At 33.5% G+C, this 18,934-nt stretch overlaps 1 pseudogene; it reads right to left on the reverse strand.

Annotated features, from left to right (window-relative positions):
* The window catches only part of LOC112689786, a 138,966-nt pseudogene that overhangs the window by 23,962 nt on the left and 96,070 nt on the right, over window positions 1–18,934 (reverse strand).

An 18,934-nucleotide genomic window follows, 5' to 3' on the forward strand; every position in this document is an offset into this window, starting at 1 on the left:
TTAACATAATAATGGAATAGTACAACCGTATAAAAAAAACACAAGAAAAAAAACTTAAAATTAAAGCATGATCTAATTCTCCGACAAGAAATAAGAGAAATGAAAATATAGATATCCAATAAGATCCTTGCTTTCACTACTCGGTCACTTCGCCAAAATCCACATCAACTGTAACCTATTTAAATACATAATCGAAAATATTTAAAATAAAAAAATTTACATAATAGACTTATGCAAAAAAAAAAATAGAACAGACATTTAAAGTCTACAAAAAACAATCGAAACATGACACCCCCATCTTAAAGAGATAATCGAAATGACAAAATTAGGATATCTACGGCCGATTGAGAATCAGCAATTCTCGACTAACACATGATCGTTTAATGGACAACAAAGAACCAACAATATGCATTTCGTGCAATATACTAAATATATATAAATAAATACTATCAATCAATCATTGATGACCTGCCTCCCATACTACCTAGAAAAGATCAAATATAATATTGCAACTAATCTGTACGAAACCGTGGAACCAACAATCATCGACAATCTCATTAATTTCCTTAAGGGTTCCGAACTTGACAAACGAATTAAAAAATAAAAAATAAAAAAAAATATCTTTTGTTAAATAATGTAATTATCAAAATAATGCATTTTTTTTTTTAAAGAAAAAATAATATAATTAATGACCACAGTAGCCCAAGTTGAAATTTACAAGATCGTAAAATCGTAGATCAAAAAGAAAAAAAATTAATAACACAATGCCTATAAGACGATTTCTTATTTCCGTTTTCCTTTTTCTTCTACACCGTGCCACGCGTTAGACGCAGTTGGTTAGATCTATAGTATACTAAAATACTACAAAAATATGTCTGGATCTAACACTGCAACGGGTCTGCAAAACAATGATTCTAGTTTGGGCACGGGCGGTTTATTTAGTTTCGACAAATTTACCTAAAGAACAACGATTAACGATCAATATAGTACTTAACCTACCTATTAAAAGTACATAGAATCAAGGAAAAAATATTATTTTAACATAATTTATCGTAAAAGTTCTATGATGTAACTGCAGATTATGAACATTCAGTACATGTGACAGTAGCCGATTATGCGCTTAAAACACGTCGGCAATTTAACACTATATACATTTTTTTAAGAACATAATTTAGATTTTTCATGCTTTGGCTAGTGTTGGAATTCGTTTTTATTCATTTCCACGATCGATTAATATAGGATAATACAGTATATAAATGAACTCAACTAGTATAAGTTTAATGAAATTAAGATGTTGAATCGTAAGCATTTTCAGAATATAACGTGTAAAAATTGTTATTAATTAAGTTATTAGTCAATGGACAATAATTGTAATTAATTTACACATTGAACCAAATAAGACATTTTGTTTGATGTAAATTATGTGTTTATTCTTTCTCATATTTAATGCATCTGTTTATACAATTCCGATCGGAAGATCACCGCTACGATCACCAAACCGAGTGATCATTGGTTTTTCGGTCGTTTACAAATTGGAAACTTTTAACAAAACCAATCGTTCGCCTTTTCGCTTTCCTCCATTCGATATATAACACAGGAAGTTGTTTCCATACTACAATGACCTATACTCGCGTAAGCATATGAATGTATAAATGTAAACTGCGACACGTCGTACAGATGTATAAAGAATTTTGTGTACCTAAGCCAAGACTGTTCACGGCACGTCACGCTGACGAGTAAAACATGTGAAATATTCGAGTGTATTAAAACGCATAACATAATATAAAGAATACAAATGGCATAACTCTAATAATTACTTTAATAATAAAGTAATTACTGAGAAAATGCAATTAAAGATTTTAAAAATTTCCGTTTGACAATATCATTTTTTTGTGATGTTTTAACTTTTTTTTTTTAATTAGTTATCATTAATCATTGTTTTCTATTTTCATACGGGTTTATGGAACTCCCTAATACTCAAAACCACAAAAAAAAAAAAAAAATCACTTTTAATAATAAACAATCTTAAAGAGAAAAATAATATATGAGTATTTTATATATTTATCACTTTATACTTAGAATTAATCTTAAAATTAGATGAGCGCAAATAATAGATATTTATCCCGCGGTTTCAGCAGTGGTGCCGACTTAAAATCGACATTTATTGAGTTATGCCATTTGTATTCTAGGCAGGGTAGTAGCAAGAGGGTGGGCGTGAGGTGCCTACGCCCCGGACGCAATTCCTGCGAGAGCGCAAGAATTAAAATCTTGCATTTAATGTTAAAAATTACATAGATCAATGTTATGTATTTTGTTTACAAAATCTTTAACATCCTTCATATTAATTAAAGCAATCATTGAAAATAATATCTAAGAAGCATAATATTTTTAAATTAAAAATACATAAGGGCGCGTTTTAAAGTTTTGCCCCGAGCATAATGTTTGGTTGCTACGGCACTGATAATAGGGGTGTGATATTATAATCATATATTACGTGACGCGCACGCACTCGCTCATCGCGTATTTAAGCGATTTTCGTTTTCTATGTCGTATAACGCGTGACAACAATAACGTCCACACGATTCGAATCTGTCACATTGTGGTAATTTATGAAATGACGCGTCGCCACGAAGACGTTAATCTCGTGAAATATTCTGACACGTTCCCCGGTCTAGATGGGAGCGCACATCGATACTAATTACGGCTTTCTTGAATGTGTCTGAAAACTTTTACACATTTCATATGGTGCATTTACGCGTGTTTCCGCGGCAACTGTACTCGATGATTGGTTATTTTAATTTTTTTGATTTGATTTTATTATTAATTTTTTTTTTTTTTTTTTAGGGGTGGCAGGGGCAGTATTTATATACATCATCGCACTAGACCAGAATAGACCAGAACTGATAATCTACTAGTTGACTATTTTTACAGATTCCAGATTTGAAAACAGCTTTCAACCGCGTGTGATACAGTTCAAATTCCACTAGATTCGCTCTTGTTCTATATGTAGTTCTTAAACATTGTGTTTTGTTTATTCGAATATCGAATAAAGGTTATTACGTATATCGTACGGGTATTACTGGCTTTATTGTACAGCATAGGGTAAACATTTGCCGATCTGCTGTACGACGAACGAGTGTAATGGAAAACACGCTGGTAGACATTTTTCGGATTTCTTCGGGATTTCAACAAGTTCTGCACCTCGTCAAATACTCGTCGTCAATCGAAAAATCTGTTTTAATCAATAACAAACCGTTCGTAAGGTTTCTGTTGAATATTTAAATACGTTTTGTACTTTTCCGTCGTACGGAAACCCAACAGACGCATAATTTAAATATATATTCCTGAAACTATATATACTGGTAACGAAGCCTTGGTAAATGGTTACAACTATTTTATTTATTTCGTGTTCCTTTGCTGTGTAGTCGTTCGATGTGTTTGGTCTCCCCTACCCTACTGTTTTTCACGATTTTCTCGAGAAATGTTTGAGATTTAAAAAAGAATCCATCCGAACGACAATCCTCTCGATTGACAATTCATGTCTATTAAATACGTTTAAACTTAAATTTCATGAAAAATGCAAAAAAGAGAATGCAAAAAAAGAAAAACATTGCGGAACCAATGTCTTCTGTAAATGTTCCGTGGCGTCTTAATATATAATTATCTATACCGTTGTACGTCTTTCCCAGTGCAGAATATTAAAATATATTACCTACTCACTTCTCATGTAGTATACAGCGAAAAACGCGAACGTTCCAGTAGTAGTCACGATACTGAAGTTTTCCTATTTTCTGTTTCGGGAATGTAATGTTATGGGAAAATCGCATGTAGGTACCTGAAAAATAAAAATAATAAAATTTAAAAATGTAAGATAGAGGTTATCGTTATCGTTATCGGAATTTAACTAGTAACCTTCATCACTTTGTAGCCGTTAAAATAAAACGAAATTAATTTTATATTGTTATAGGATTTGAAAAATATTCCTACGTAATTAACATAAAAATATTAAGCATTATTTAGATATCGGCGTATGTACTATGCATGATACACACCACTGACAGAGTGCCTGGCAGCGCCTATACATGTAGACTTATCTGGTTCGTGGGAAAGTAATGCGTGTGATATATCGAGCGGGGGCCCAACCACTGTGGTTGACGAACTGTTGAAAAAATCTCAAAACACGGAAATTGAATGCAAATACTTGGAGTGATGGTGTTTACTCTAACATTAAATTACGTAATGTATTTATTTTCGTGACTGTACAAAGTTAAGTATAATATTATGTTCGCAAGTATCACGTGGAAAACACCAACCTCACCACAGTTTGGTAAAAAACCGTTCGGAAAATTCGATTTGTATCCAATTTCCCGTTCGCCTCGTCAGCGTCAACGGTATAATAAACTTCACAGAATTATTTTTCCCAGCGGATCTATTCTTTTCGCGTGCAGTTTAGTTTGACTTGTAAATTCCGAAGACAAGCAAATCCTTTAATCGTTTAAATAACAAAACGAAATAACAAGGTTTCACGGCTCAGAAAATTTACATTATGAATTATGTATATAAATGGATAATATGTCATTATCTTTTCCTCTTATGCGCAATACACCGTCGACTAACGGCCGTCCGGATCCAAATAAATCAATTTTTTTTAAGGGCACATTCTGGGATGAAATTCTAATCAACTGTACGTAATATTTATACGTATATAAAAATGTTCGTTGAGAACGTTATTGTTGTTTGCTTTGTCAGACGGCCAGCGGGTCGTGCGACACAAATCGTTTAGGCCGTACGAACCGAGGCCTAGAATTCGTATTCTTCCGTATTACACGTAAAAATCTTAAACAAACGCTTGTATCCCGTGACCCCGCGTAGGTGCTATTCATTCGTTAAAAATGAATTTAAATTATCTTCGGAGGATTGTTTTTGCGATTCTATTTGTTTATCATTGCAATTGCGTTGATGCAGCCACTTCGACGATTTCATCGAACTCTCGTAACGTACTTTTCGAGCACGGCGTACGAATATATTGGTTCCTGCGCGTCGTACACGAAGGGAGTGTGGACTCGGCGAGCGTACGCACACGGTAATGTAACTGCGGGAATGCAAAGATTGTTGTGCTGTTCGGTAACGCGGAGAACGCGATTTAGACGACGTCGCGCGAGATTTGAAAATATTCGCCGAGTGTCTGTTCGAGTTTTCACTTTGATCGTCGCGTTTGAACGGTGTTTTCCTTTTCTCCGTCTTAATATTTTCTAAACGAACGACTACCGAAATCAGTCCGTCCTCTGCCCACAGCTGTCCCTAACCTGGCCGTCCCGTTACGACACGCATACGATACCACGGGAATATTCAAAACAGCTCCGAAACACGCGCGGTTCTACGCGCGTTTTCCGCGCGCCGATCTTGATCAATAATAAGATACGCGCGTTCGATCGGCAACCTTTTTACCGTAATCGATTCGTTTCGGGCAGTGCTGCCGCGCGTGCAGATCGTTAACCACGCGATTGCTGTCGCTCGTCAGTGTTTGTGATTTTCTCTCCGCAAATCGATTGATTGAAACGCGCGAACAACGGCCGACGGGCACGTAGAAAACGGCTTCTAATGTATTTCATACGGTTCGGTGATGGCAATGCTCTTGTCCTGGATTTATTACCGTAGTCAGATATTACAGCGCCCGCGTATTGTTATTGTATTTTATTATCCGATGGGTTTTCTGCCCGCAACAGTACTGAAAGCGAAATCGTCCGGGTCTTGGGGTCAGGTTGCGCGCAGATAAAACGAATCAACACAACCCGTCGCCGTGCGCCGAACAATATACGCGCGCGCAAACATTAATCGATTGTTGTTATGAAGAAGGAACATAATAATGTTATGTAATAAACAAACACACACGTGGTTAAATACTCGTATGATATGGAACCGCGCGCCTGCGGGGGAACAGATGGAAACCACATGATATATATCCAATCGACTCCGGGCAGCCAATTTTCGGAAAACTAATGGGACAATATAACTACGAGTAATCAGTATTAAATGTTGATTGGAGATTAAGAAAAAACCTCGACAATAAAAAATAATAATGGCAATAATAGGTCAGACAGGATGTATCCGGGGAGAGAGAGAGAGCGCTTTGCACCAGTCTTGGTTTACCTTGTCGCGAGCCGTACTCCGGTGAAGTTGAGCCCGTCGTTACTTCGAAAACGTGAAGCCAATAATAAGTCGCCGAGAAAGAGGGAAAGAAAAGTAAACGGTTCCGAGACGGAACCCTATGCTTTTTACGACGAGTATTTTTTTTACATTTTTTTTTTTAATGTCTTAAGTACAATCGTAAAATAATGTTTACGAGTAACGATCCTCGAAACGAGTTGAATACCGTGGCATACACCGTGTTTACGATACGGACGTTGTGCCGTTGCGACGTCCGAGTTCGCAACGATTTTCCGCGCACGTATTTTCAAAATAACGTCTCGGAACGAATCGCCATCGGTAACATTAATCGACCGACGCCGCTGGACAATCGATCTGAACGGGACTCGCTGGTGGCATTGTCCGGTCGTACAACAATAATTCGGATGGCCAATAAGGATTGAACGACGATCGCCGGACACGAAGAACAGACCGCCGTGTGAAATCGGTTTCGAACTCGTGCATACGTATCGTTCGCAGCAACAGCGGAGACCGCGCGAGTACGACGGGTCGTACTCGGGACCGAGTGCGCTCCGGTGGAAATGGAATGAAGGGCTCGTCGTTAGATGTTTTCCGCCCTAAAGTGTACTGTTGCTTTTCGTTAAAAACGTTCAAAATCAAAACTTGTACTGCAATCAATGCCGAAGCAACCAAACATTGCACCCTTATATATTTTTAATTTAAAAATAGTATGCTTATTAGATATAATTTGCAATAATTGCTTTAGTTAATATGAAGGATGTAAAAGATTTTGTAAGCAAAATATACGACATTGACCGTTGTAATTTGTAACATTAAATGCGAGATTTTCATTTTTGAGCTCTCCTAGGAATTGCGCCCGGGGCATAGGCACCTCTCGTCACCCACCTGCTACGGCCCTGGCTGCAATCGTTCGCGGTCGCAGCGCGGAGCTAGAACGACGTAACGGCATCGAAGACGCGCGACCTTAAATATCATCATCGTCTGCTGTCGACGTTCGGAAAACTTAAATAAAATTAATAATATAGGTAGTAAAATAGTTCGAGAACAGGTGTTTCAGATGTCGTACGCCATTACCCTACGGAAAACGTCTCGTGTTGACGAAATTCAAGAATCGACTCCATCCCCTCCAAATGTCCGTGATTTTACCGTTTCGATTTCTTCGTGTCGCCCATAAATCAACGCACGATTCGCTTGCAATAGTCGTGGTCCGACGAAAGAGATCCGACGATCGAGTGCGATATTATCGTTGTCCGGGGATGCGATAACGAAACGTTCGAACGTTCGAATGTGCAACACTACGTGCGTCTTGCCCTTCTCTCGTCCCTCCGCGAAACGCAGATAACAATAATATATTTTTATTCCGAGACGTTACAGATGTATATAGGGTACGTAACGCGCGTACGAATTTATTTACTTTTTTTTCTGTTCAGATATCGTAATAACTTTTAATATTCAACAGATAAGACGTACACACGAATACCCCTTGTTTCTCGAAAAATATAATGCGTATACATATATAGGCACGCGTGTGTGTGTGCATTTTTATATGCCGCATTTACATAATATTAACCAAATACTGTAAATAAAATACGCAAACGGTATAAACCGCGTTCCGGGCCGAAACGCATAAAATATACTTGAACGTTTTGCAGAACTGCGCTAGGGTTACGTTTATTTATATGTATATGCACGTCGTCGTTTAATCGAAATCCGGTCCGACACGGGTAGAAATGAACAACTGCAGCTGCAGCAGCTGATAACTGCAAGTTATTACCGATTGCTTTTTCGCGTTGCAATACTTGTGCACGTAAATCTGCAACGAGTAAAAAAGAATCCAACTTATAATAGCCTACCCCGACCGAATGCGTTTAGCATACATACGCGTTGTTGATTTTGCAATATTACACCGTGGAAAATGCTAAACAACAATCGATCGCTTTTACAGCATTTGCTTGCGACGTTTATGCGTTAATCACAACGTAAAGTTATCAAACTCAATTTCAATTCAAACATTTTCTTTTATATTTTACCTATCGAGTTCACTTCTCGGCCAGTTATTTTCATGCGTTTACATCCCAATCTAACAAATGTATATTACATTAATATATATATATATATATGTCGTAGGCATATAGTCAAATCAGGCATTTTATTAAATGCCTAGGCATATAGTCAAAGAATTTAATATTTATGCAATTTCACTATCCACCTAGATATTTAGTTAAATGTCTAGTCATTTAATTAAATTACTAGGCATTTGATTAAATACCTATTTCATGTCAGGCAAATAATAAAAAAACATTTTGTATTATTTTAAAAATTTAAATATATTTTTTATCAGTAATTTATTGCTATTATATACCTATATAAAAAAGCTATGTATTATTTATTTATATGTAAAACACGTTGGTATATAAAATACGAGTAATATATTATATAATTGTTTTAATAATGAAATAATAAAAATAAATAAAAAAGTTATATTATAATTACAAGTTTTTGTTACCAATTACTTGTTGTCACATACTGTTATTTAGTGGCATTTGCTGGAACATTTGAGATTTTTCTTAAAACATAAGAATAAAAAAATATAAAAATAAATAAAAAAGTTATATTATAATTACAAGTTTTTCTTACCTATTATTTGTTGTCACATATTGTTATTTGGTGGCATTTGCTGGAACATTGGAGATTTTTCTTAAAACATAAGCACCGATTGGTTTGACATTGCCGCTTTCCTGATTGACATTGACATTTAACAAAACCTTGACCGCTGTAAATTGATAAATTTACTACTGCTTCACGTATGGATACAAATTTGTCTTTTTGTACTTTGCTGTCTTCTAAACCATTATTTGACACTATTTGAAGTTCTTTTCTTGAACACCATTTTTTTACTATACCAACTACTGTGCCAATTTGATAAACGCCGTTCCGAATGTCTATCACTAACCTATTTATATTTTGACTATCGAGAGGTCATACTACTATAGGTCTTAATACTATTTGATCACCAACCTTCAGTTCTTTAAATTGTTTTTCACTATTTTCTGCCATTTTTTTAGCTGCGATTGATTGTCGTTTGTAAGATTCAATGCGGTTAACTTTTATCTGTTTTTCATTATAACATAGCAGACAAATATTTTTAACATCGTTACTATTATTTATAGAATAGCTGTAATTATTAGAATGAATATTTCTTTTACATATAGTATATTGGAGTTCACTATCTGATTTTTCACTAACATTGCTGATATTATTTATGTCACAATATTTTTTTTTTTTTTTTAAGGTATATTGTGAACATTATGTTCTAAATTGTCTTGTAAAATATTTTCAAAGTCTTCTTCATTTGATAATTTTTGAATAATTTTGGCAGGTAAGTTTGTAGAACTAAGACCTTCTTTCGGTTCAGTGCCAAACAAGGCTCGATATGGTGAACGACCTAAAATTCGATGATGTGAAATGTTTTTTTGCCATTGAACAAAATATACTCCGATTGACCACTTGGTACTTTTATTATCTACGACCTAAGCTCGTAACATGTTTTCAACATCTTGATTTGATATTTCTACAGATCCCTGACTCTGAGGGTGCCGTGGCCGCCCATGTACTATTATACATTCAGGCCACAATTCTGCAAATTTTTCAATTATTTTTGCTGTAAATTCTCGCCCATTATCAGACTGAAGTATTTGAGGTGCTCCTTGTTCCAAAAAAATTTTTAAAAGTTCATGTGCAACTTCAATGGCTCGTTTGGAAGTAAGTGGTCGAAGATATAAATATTTGGTTGCGTGATCCTGATAGTTCATCACCCATTTAAAATTTCCATCGGTCAATCAAGGTCAATTTGTTCTCTTGAATTAAAATCTAGCGATAATATTGGTTTTACAACGACGCCTTTAAAAGGTTTTGATTTTTTTACGTTACAAGTTGTACATAAGTTAATAAATATTTGGATTGCTATTCGAGGAATATTGTATTTATTTTTTAAATATTGCTCAACTTTATCCCTTCCGCCATGACCAATTGCTTTATGACTTTCTTCGATTTTTTTTAAAATAGCTTTCATATGGTACAACATAAATAATATTTTCAGTTTTAGTTTTTGGTTTAAAAATAATATGTTTAACATTTCCTACTTCAATCAGATCATATTTATGACATAAATAATATTGGTTTTGAGTTTTAGTTTTACCGGGATTCAATTTCGCATCATTGATTTCGTTTAGAGCTTTGTCGTAGTCTTCCTGACTCCGCGGTTTTTTTTTTATCTTGGTTATTGTAAATTGATATTAATTTTTCATAAAACAATTCATTGTGTGACATTATATTATATTTTAAAATACAAATAAACACAATCAACATTTAAAATATACAAAAAATGTTAATAGGTATATGTCACAATATTATATACAATCACGATCACACTACATACGATTTACGTAAACGTAATACCTACACGTACTAAACTAAATTATTGTACAATTCAATTGCATGTTCTGTATCTTTTTCCATAACGACATATTTTTATCGTTATAATCGATAAGATTGTAATTTGTCCCACGGTACACAATATAGATAAGGTTCTCATACAACCAAAGTAAAAACCAATGGAACTTTTATTTTTATAAGAATATATAGTACTCCAGTGGCGTCTACAAGGGGGGTATTTGGTAGATATGACACCCCCCTTGAGTCGTATCATATATTACATTATTATAGGAATATAGGTAAATCGATAATACAATATGAAATATAAAATAATGCACAATAATAATTACATATATACAGGTTAACATTATCGCGATTGCGACAATACGTGACGAAAATTATTCGTTTACGTTTTCGTGCAACATAAAACGTTTAATAATAATAGGTATTGTAGCATCGAATACTGATATTCGAATAATCAAATATTCGAATAATTTATGGTAAAGCTATCCGAATTCGAATATACATTACATCTCTATTACAGACATAATGTATACATATTAATCAATTAAAATAAAAGTTTTAGTTCGTACGTATTATATATAATATTTAATAATTATAATTAACACCCCCTTTCAGAAAATCCTAGCTACGCCACTGTAGTACTCACTACTCGTACTGTAGACTGTACGGACTATTTTTTTAAATAATACAAAATGTTTTTTTATTATTTGCCTGATATGAAATAGGTATTTAATCAAATGCTTAGTCATTTAATTAAATGACTAGGCATTTAACTAAATGTCTAGGCGGATAGTGAAATTGCATAAATATTAAATTCTTTGACTATATGCCTACGACATATATACTACGGACCGAAACTTTCGACTGTATTGATAGTGCCCAATCGAAAGTTTTCATCGATTGTTACGTAAAAATGGTAAGTAAAGAGATAATCAAGAACAAGATCTTCGTTCGTCAGATAACTGAACGTTTGAATATTTCATGTGACCATAACCCAATATTTTTTTCGTACTGCTTCGCTAAGTATCGTTTTTATAATTTTTGGTTTCACATCCCGTGCACTGCGTAGCCATACTCAAACTTTAGACTTTTGTGGTTACGCTTAAGACGGCTATTCAGAAAACGAAAAAATAATAATACACCCATCGTTATTTATACACTGGTTATTGATTAATATAATAACTGACCAATACCATTGCATAAATAATAAACGTTCGTTTCGTTGTTCATATATAATGACTACTTTTTAGCTAAGATTCAATATTTTATGAAAATTATATTACACAGTTGTACGTGACTGGATAACTCAATAATTTCAGAATGTGATTTAACACATGTTAAACGAATCATTTAGCTCACTTTTTATGTTACATGTAATTGATAGTTGCGGTATACATTGTTCGCATCACTTCTCCCGAATAACTATCGAAAACAGTAAAAGATTCGTTTTAAATGTGTACTAAAAAAATAACTATTAATTCGTAAAACCTACATAAGGTTTGACGAAAACGAACATTTTGTTTTCATCCGAGCCACGATTTTGGCAGAACTAATTTGCACATTTTTAACCATTTTTCCGATTTTTGACATCAGCTTTTGACTAGGACAACGGTGTACTCGTATTGTAAGGAACGTCTGCACCGATTGAAGTCAGTGAGGCGTTGTATCCATGGTGATGTTCATTTTCAATAATAAATTGCATTAGTCTATTTCAAAATGTATTATTAAATTCGTTCGGCCCGTCGTCGCTATCAACGTTTAATATTAAAACGCACTGATGAAATAGAAAAAAAAAACCGCGGGAAAATTACGAATGAAAATGTATTAAGTTTACGCGCAACATTTGCCTAGATACGGTGACATATAAGTGAATTATTATTATTATTATTATAAAAGTGAATTATTTTCATTCGGATAAGACCCAATGAGAATGACATAATCATCTGTAAATACCATGTTGTTTGAAAACCATTGTCAACATATTTATAAATTTAAATTCATTCAATACGAGTTATATAATACACACCGAGTCCATAACAGCCGGTCACATGATGAGTTCTGAATAATTAGTGGGTTATACGGAAACAGTGAATTCTTCTCTACAAAGTAGTAATCATGTTTAGTTAAATGAGTTGGTTATTCAATTTGTTTTTAGTGAACACGGACTGCACGTTCATTAATTATTTACTCTCCTACACATAATTATCATGAACTACTCCTCTGCCATTACTCAACTAACAACTGCATTTAGCTATTCGATTTATATAAATGCGTTGGTAATAAGTTCAATAATTTCGAAACCCTAATGAATTGTATACAAGTATTTATTGAATTTTATCCTTAATTTGTATTCTATTAGATGAAATAATTTATAATATTTACTAATTTAAAAAAATTTAAATTTAAATGAAAATACTTCTACTAAATATTTCTAGAAATGTAATTAAAATTGTTTTTATGGTAATTTAATTAAAACACTAATTGAAATGTGCACAAAAATTAATTATATAACGCGTATAAGTTTTTAAATGTATGTAAAAAAAACATGTCGTACATATGATGTGATATGTTTAATAACTATAAACTGGATAAAATAAATATTAAAGGAAAAATAAAATGTTTTATTTAAAACTATTTAGCATTTTTAATTATAATCGTATTTAATTTTAATATAATAGACTTAGGCATTTTCTTAAGCATTTTTAATTATTTAGTTTACCACAGTTTACAATACCTACAAGTTTAATTAATATCAGGAACACCTTAAACAAACAGTTAATACTTTGTCATCTATGTTAATGTAAGGCACCCAGTGGTCAAGGATAAGGAAGCCATCTTTAGCACAGTTGAAAATGTTGAAAAGTTAAATCCATTGAAAAGTTTCCATTGACTTGGTCTTAATTATAATCCATGGCATTATTTTCAACACAATAACATTTTTAACAATATTCTGCGGGAACGTTAGCTCATGTTTACAGCGCATGTTGTAATTATTTATTGTTAGACAGTTCATATATATATATATATATATATATATATGTCACATCAAATATTGTGCAATATCCCAATTACGTTGTGTCAGGCGAAATCCCCGGAAAAACATAATTTGGAGAACGAGAATTAGTTTCATTAGATGATCCATTTTTTTCCTTAGTTGTTAGTGCGTATTTATCATGTGGCTGTTTCGGAAAACAACAAGAGTGCAGCATTATTCGATTAATATAAAATAATATTGATTAATAAATAGTCGATTTCCTTCGTTGAACTTATATTTAAACGTGATACACATCAAAATTAAACCGTTCAAAATAATAATATATGCGTAAAACGAATAAAAAGGGTGTTTTCGTTATAGTTATGATTTTTTTTAGATAATTCTATCATTGGATATTTATTTCGGATAGATTGTATGCAGTACAATGAAAAATTGTAGAACTATACATATATTATACGTCGTACAAGCAAATTAATGTTGATTGCTTCACATAGTATCGTATTATCCATTCGATTTCGGACGTTATTAACAGTATTATAAAACTGTAGTTTTACATTTTTTTAAACAATTGATCCGACCAAGACTCTAGGAATTCGATCAGTAATTTTTATTTCTATATCCCGATAGTTACGTTATAACTGGGGCTGGAGTATTAATGGTCTTAAATATGCAAAATTACTTCAAAAAATTAAGAAATGCATAAATGCCACAGGGCGCCCAAATTATTATGAATTTTTATGTCACTTTTATTTTTATTCATTGTTTTATTTTAGATAGGAATTAATTTTTTTTTTATACTGAAATATCTAAGATATAATCAAATTGTATATTATATACAATCAAATATGTGCAATTATGTAAATAATGTATTTCACGGTCATAATAATATATAAATATTACCGAAGGACAGAATATTATTGATAAATAATTTAACTTAACATATTTAAGGAATGAGGTAAATTGTACACTAATATATACCGGACGGTAATTTAAAAACAACGAAATTGGTGGAGTGGTAAAGGGGCGTAATATTTTGTTGCCCAAGAACATTATTGGCAGTATATGCATATAAAATCGAAGAGCACTATTTATTTTTAACCAGTGTGTGCAAACAAAGGTACTCAGTCAAATTTAACTAACAGCTAAGGATTACTTACTAATTGTGAATTACTGGTGCATAGAACAAAAGAGCTCATATACGAGACAACACGAGTAACCGATGAGGAAAGCGAGCGGCTTAATATCTTTTCGGAAACGAAGAGAAGTAATGATGTCGTGAGACAAACTAAGACGATAAAAGGTTTATTATTGTATGATATTGAAACTTTAATTGTCAACATTGTATTGTATCGATGTTCGTAGTCAATATCTAACGATGTATCTTGTTTTGAATAATATTACATTTTTTTTCATCATGTGCAGTCATGAATTATGGTGAAATTCGAAAATGTTTATTTCAAGGTCCTCCCATCATATATAGTAGCCCAACAGTTTAACATAGTGCTATTCCCTATTTTTTTCATTTATTTTCAGTTTATCAATTTTAAATTATTTATTTATTCTAAACAGTATTTCCGAAGACTCAATAACATCAAGATTTTTTTGATCATTGTCTTGTCTCGAGTTGACAGTATAAAAAAAAAATGCCAATACAATCTTTAATCTTGACAGCAATCTTGATTTACCCAATTATAATGGTTCCGCTAAAGGGACCGCGACGCGTCGCACAATTGCTACGCACTGCTAGGCGTATGGTGAAATACCGAGTCGAGAGTCAGGGGATGCTACGCGGGTTTGGTACACCACTGGTTGGACGAGCGGACACGTTTTTCAATATTTTAAACGATTAAAGCGGAGCACATGCGGTACATTTCTGTCGGACGATGGTTAACCGTAATTATGTCGTTTGCATTTCAAGATCAGGTACTAGGTGTAAACAATGAAAAATCACGAAATAGGGTTAATGGCAAACAGATTTGACGTGCAGCAGTCGGACTGCGTATGCGTGTCGTAAGCCTCTGCTAACGTTTATTTTCGACGTGCACGCGAGTGTATGTGTGTGTGTACAGTCGAGTTATGATGATGTATCGAATTATTACGTTTTAGCCGATCGCTTCAGATCCAGTACGGTCCGAATGTTGGTCTATCCGTATCCGTGAAGTGGATTCCTACCCCTTCCTTCTTCTGAACGTTTAGAACCGTCGGCGCTTCTCTTCTACTTTTCTTCGTCAAATGCCGCTCCCGATGCGTCGATTTTTTCCGATCGTTTTCTACGCCGTATTTTTGTTTTTTTTTCGTGTTTTAAGTAAGTACCTCTTGCAATAGTAGTTTGTTTTCGTACCCAAAGTACGGCAAACAATACTACCGTGGTGCAATGTCTAATGTTGTCCGTTCTTGTACGAGCGAAAATTATCAACATACATATATATTCACACGTCTGTAGAGGACAAAAAGAAAGAAAATTGACCGAGATGATTTGGGCATATGATGAGACGAGAGGGAAAAAATTCAGTAAGAGTTATTACAAAAATGAACGCTGAAGGGAAAAGAAAAAGAAGAAGACCGAAAAAGAGATAGTTGGATACGATTGAGAATGATACGAGGGTCGTTGGTGAGTGCGTAAGAGATGTAAAAAATCGAAACGAGTGGAGTTTTAAGACAAGGGTGGCCGTCTCCAAATAGTTGGGAGAAAGGATAAAAAGGAAGAAAAAGATATATTGACGCGGTATTAAAATTTTAATTCTTTTTGACAGTTAAAAAAAATAAAAATAAAATCGTTGATAATAATAGGTAAGTACAAAACGAGGAGGGAGGTTTTTAATGAGCTCGAAGTATTTTTATGTTGCCATAGTAACTGAAATTTCGATCAGTAATTAAAATTAAAAAAAAAACTGATGTGGGTACATCATTCCGATTCAAACGGCAATTATTATAATTGTATTGTTTCGAGCCCTCTTTAGGTTTAAAATGTTGAACAATACTCGGAGCAATAGAACGCAGTAGACGTGTACGCGTACCAATTCGTAATTACCCAGGAAATAGTTAAATAAAAATAATATTGTTGATATTAGATTACCGCTTTTATTACGTCTTATTATTGCGTGCATTATGTTCGTCGAGTCCGTTGATTGTTTTCCTCCCTAACACTTCCTCAGTTTTTTTTTCTCCGGTGGTTGCACGCGTTTAATACAGCTTGTTTGCTACACCTCCAACGTATTTCAATGTTGTTGCACTGTTGTCGTTTTCACCAATAATAATAATTATTATTATTATTACTATTATTATTACACTAATTGTTTTCCGATTAGTTTTGCGCACTCGTCTCCTTCCAGTAATCAAAACTTTTTTTATCCCCTGCATGAGCAACATTAAATATTGTTTGATTGTGTTATATGTGCTTAGATGAGTACAATTAACATGAAACGATCAAAAGCATTTGAAACGAACGCGCATCCGTTTGGTTAAAAATTAAAATCTAACTATGGGAAAAATCAATAAATATTTTATTCGCCCGTTTGTTTACTATACTAAGAAATTTTTTACAAATCATGTGTCCTTTCTTTTTTCTCTCACTCCGCAGTTTCTGCTTGGGTAACATTTTAAAACATTCCTTTTTTTTTCATTAGGTATTCTTTTTTTTATTTCGTCACTTTCACAGAAATATTTTGCACGGAGTATTATAATTAGACTTAGGATGTTATGACTATAAAAACTCAAAAAATGCATACAAATATGACAGAAAAAATAACAAAATGTGCCCTTAAGCCAATGAAATATGACATTAATAAATACGTTAAATGTTTTAAATTATTTTTAATTTACTATACAAATGTAAAAAAAGAATATAAAATGTTTTATACCATAGAAACTATAGTGTCTTTGCGTTGTAGTGCTCTCATAGAGAGATTTTATAGAAGATCGAGTCATTGAGCAGTTGGTACTAACGACATGTCTCATAATCACGATTTTTTCTGTCGTAAAAACGATAGATTATGAACTTTAATAATTTATCGACGGTAAGATAACCTACAGAGTAGCGGTCTGGTGGTTTAACTGAAGAAACAACAATAAACTTGCGGATGATATATATTTTTTCATATTTCTTTGCCGTTTTTATTTTTTATTTTTCGTAACTTTTCTTCTCAGTTTTCATAGAAATATGCGAAACATGCATTTATACCTGAATATCACTGTATATACAAAAATATGCAATATAAAATGTCGTCCAATAGTTTTGTAAATATAACAAAACAAATTTATCGCTAGTTCTGAAGAGTATACTCGGCCAAAAGAAGAAAATATGAAAATGTCATAAACATCCTAACCATAGTTTTAATTTATTCAGTTCCGTCCAAATTTTGAACGCTAATTTTTGCAAACAAAACCACAAATTCGCCACAGCGAAATCGGGTAATCACAGTCTAACATTATGTAACTCCCATTAACACTTCTATATTCAACACTTTCGAATAATCTATCGTTACCGATCCCTCCCTCCTTTGCGCACGTGTCAATATAATTGTTCGCGTAATTCAATTATATCGTTGAATACAATGTATGTACGTCTGAATAAAACGCACTCCAATGCTATAATGATCAAATTTGTATTATTTAAATCACCACGTATATGGTGTTTTTTTCCTCTTTACAAAAACGCGGTACAGACCTACTGCAAATCGTTTTTTTTTTTTTTTGCGAACAATGCGGCGTTGTATTACGATATTTTAAAATTGGCCTCCATTGTTTTTTCCAACCCGAACATTTGATGTGCATATGCTGGTCCATAATCGAAATTGTACATTGGTGCCCAGATAATATGATGCGACGAAATGTTCGCCTCTTTTTTTCTCATCTTCTTTTCATTTTATTATACTTACCTACGGAAACAATAAATCATAAGTGCATGTCGTCAATTAAGACGTAAATCGCGTGTATACAGTGCTCTGCAGCCGGTCGTTAAATAACTCAACGGTACCGTTACACAATATTCTTACGTTTTTTATGTTCGTATGAAATATATTATTAAAACCGAAAAAAAAATCAACTGAATTCAATTAAGTCATACGTATATAATATCATATTTCTGATGTGTAGTACCCCAACTCGATCGTTTGAAAACCGTTGCTTGCCGCGCATCGATACGCAATCCGTACATGATATTATTGCAAATTTTAAAGTTCTCGGTATCGGTCCTGTACGTTTTTAAATGTTAATCGATTCGATCGTGGACGGTGCGGTGTACGATTCTGGCGATACTTAAAATGGTAAAACGAGAATCGGTCGAGCGTGTGGAACCCGAGGAAATATGATAGC

This window comes from Sipha flava, unplaced genomic scaffold (assembly GCF_003268045.1).
Source record: "Sipha flava isolate LNK unplaced genomic scaffold, YSA_version1 46_pilon_pilon, whole genome shotgun sequence".
In the NCBI taxonomy this organism is placed as follows: Eukaryota; Metazoa; Arthropoda; class Insecta; order Hemiptera; family Aphididae; genus Sipha; species Sipha flava.